The sequence below is a fragment of the Chaetura pelagica genome, unplaced genomic scaffold (assembly GCF_000747805.2).
Source record: "Chaetura pelagica isolate M959 unplaced genomic scaffold, ChaPel_1.0 scaffold356, whole genome shotgun sequence".
Taxonomy (NCBI): Eukaryota; Metazoa; Chordata; class Aves; order Apodiformes; family Apodidae; genus Chaetura; species Chaetura pelagica.
Window position 1 is genome coordinate 5,042,740 of NW_009953964.1, and position 3,270 is coordinate 5,046,009.

The window sequence follows — 3,270 nt, forward strand, 5'->3', positions numbered from 1 at the left end:
ATGGACAGCTAAATATTTCCCTGTGAAGACAGTGAGTTTTTTATCAATTTCACGTACGTTGTTTGCTGTGAAGAATGTGTGAAGCTGCCTTCCTTAGTAACCTTTTGTGGGCTGCAGTTATCTGCAGACCTCAGCCTGAAAACTTGTTTTGCAGTGTAACCAGAGCACATGGGAGCAAAACCAGAAGCTTCATGTCATGTGAAACTTCAGCCTTACATTGAAAATTACAATCACGGTTTCTTCTGGTCTTAAAAGCTGTAAAATTGTGAGCTGATGTAACATGGACATCTGGGGAAATAGTCGGTCTGCTCGTAAGTGTAATCCAGCTTGTCCACTCCATGGGAGTTCTCACATTGCATAAAGTCCTTTGCAGAAGCAAGTCTTGAACTGTTAACAGCACTTCTCTCTTTGGTCACTTCGTTTTTTGACAATTTCTTCATCTTTATTATTTTAAAAGAATATAGTGAAAGGTGCAACTTGGTGCTGTCTCATTTTTATCTTACATTTGAGTAGACATTACGATTTCGGTAGAGCTTGCTGTGTTTGGTCTGTTTTTTCTTGTTTTGGGTGATACTTATTTGACTTCAATAGACTGTTAAACCTTGCCAGCTTTTCACTTTTTTTATTTTTTATTTCCTTTTCCCCTCTTGCCTCCCATTTCCCCACAAGACTGAAGGCTACAAGGTGCTACAGTGCTTGCCAACACACTCTCTTCTGTATTTGGACTTTTAAGAGCTTCCCGGTTCCCCCTATCCCTTCATCTTTGTGACTTCTCCTTTTGAAACAAGGGCCCAGTGTTATGGCTGGGGAACAACCTGGTCTATGAAGATGCTGGATTTCATCATGTGCTGCTGTGAGCAGCTCAGCTGTATCAAATAGCACAACCATTTAGCATTGTCTAGAGCCAGTAAGATAAATTAAAAGTCTGACAAACTTTTCAGTTATTTAGGAAAGGTGAGACCAAGTTTATATTTATGCTGAGAAAGTGCTTTGCTGGGCAGCTTTATCAGGCAGTTTGCCTCACTCCAAGGGGCAGAGCCTCCTGGCATGCCACTCCATGGGTGGAATGGCTCACGTTTCCTATTCCTGGAGCCCTCCTTGCATAGTAACCTTTTTCTTATTTACACGTGTTTTTCTCCTCTCACTTGAGCAACCCTGGCTATGTTCTGCTGTTTAGCCCAGCCCCACTAATGCTTCTCACACACAAAAGGATGACATCCAGTGGGGGCTCAGATCAGGATTTAGCTGTTTCTTTCTCACCAGAGTCATTCAAAGGGGACAGGCAGACTCCAAGCTTGGACCAAGCTTTGCAGCTTCCTAGCAGCCTGTAGTCTCACATAGATGAAGGAAAATGCTCTAGCAGAGCATTTTTGCCTTGCATGTGTCAAAGCTACATTCTTGTTTTCCATCAGGCCTGCAAGGTAGCAGAGACAACATATGTAAGATTAAGCCATTGAGATCTTTATATCTTGTGTCTCCAGAGATCCTTGTAAGAGAGGCTCTGATATACAGCCTCCGTGGAGCTCAGCTTTGGTTCACAGTCCCAGCTGCAGCTTGGCAAGTACACACAAGCCCGAACAGAAAAGAACAAATCTGCTCTGTAGCACAGGAAGATGGTGAGCTGTGAAGCTAACACAGGGCATAGGAAGACTTAGAAATTACATTGATGTATAAATTAGGTACTTGGCAGCGTGCTCTAAGGTGAATATGCAAGACTCCATTACCCTTCACCTTCTGTCTCACTGATTAAACACAACATTGTATAAGTATCTTTGTCCTAAATTGGAGCTTTTCTCCTCACCAACAGCAAGTCTACCAGGTGAAGATCTTTGTAATCACTGCAAGAGCTCTCAGGGAGTCAGACGAGTCTTCCAGAATCCTCCAGGAATAAACTGTAACAGTGGGCATCCCACTTCCAAACTACTCTCCTTAGCAATATTGCAATGCCAAAATGCTGGCAGGCCTGGGAATCTGTACAACGGGCATAGCCTGAGCAAAAGCCAAGTATCTGAGGGTCAAAATTATGGGGGGAGGCTTCATTAAAAAAAAGAGGTCTTGGAAAGAGTCAGTTAAAAAACCCCCACCCTTCTGCAACTCATCTCTGCTCTGAAATCCTCTCAGTGATGCCTTACAAATACATTCACAATATGGTGGTGTTTCTTGCGTTGACAGATGGACCCAGTGATGTTAAGAGGTCTTTTCCAGTCCTGACGATTCTGTGGTACCCACCTCCCTCACGCAGAGGAGGACACAGCACAACGCGGCAGCCGCCTGGTGTTCACGGCACACCTCAGCTTCCTCACTTCGTGTCACACAGGGCCCTCCTCTGCCTTCAGCCCGGGCCTGGATAGAGCCGGCGACCTGCCGGGCTCCCGCTCCCAACAGCAAGTCTACCAGGTGAAGATCTTTGTAATCACTGCAAGAGCTCTCAGGGAGTCAGACGAGTCTTCCAGAATCCTCCAGGAATAAACTGTAACAGTGGGCATCCCACTTCCAAACTACTCTCCTTAGCAATATTGCAATGCCAAAATGCTGGCAGGCCTGGGAATCTGTACAACGGGCATAGCCTGAGCAAAAGCCAAGTATCTGAGGGTCAAAATTATGGGGGGAGGCTTCATTAAAAAAAAGAGGTCTTGGAAAGAGTCAGTTAAAAAACCCCCACCCTTCTGCAACTCATCTCTGCTCTGAAATCCTCTCAGTGATGCCTTACAAATACATTCACAATATGGTGGTGTTTCTTGCGTTGACAGATGGACCCAGTGATGTTAAGAGGTCTTTTCCAGTCCTGACGATTCTGTGGTACCCACCTCCCTCACGCAGAGGAGGACACAGCACAACGCGGCAGCCGCCTGGTGTTCACGGCACACCTCAGCTTCCTCACTTCGTGTCACACAGGGCCCTCCTCTGCCTTCAGCCCGGGCCTGGATAGAGCCGGCGACCTGCCGGGCTCCCGCTCCCCGGCCGCCATCTTGCAGGCCGAGCCGCCATCTCGGGACCCAGGCCGCCATCTTGCAGGCCGGGCCACCACCAGCCACGCTCCCACCGGGCACGCACAGCCTGCTCCTTCAAAAGGCCGGCGGGCGCTCTGGCCAATCAGGATGCTAAACGTCACAGCACGGCACGGGCCTCTGCCCTGCCTATAAAAGGGCGGAGGCGCGAACGGCCACCCTGGCGGGGGGGAATGTGCTTGTCATGGGGTCTCTCACAAAGCCGATGCCCTCAAGGCGTCGCTTATTCCGGCCATCAGCGTCGCTAAACTTCCCCATAGTT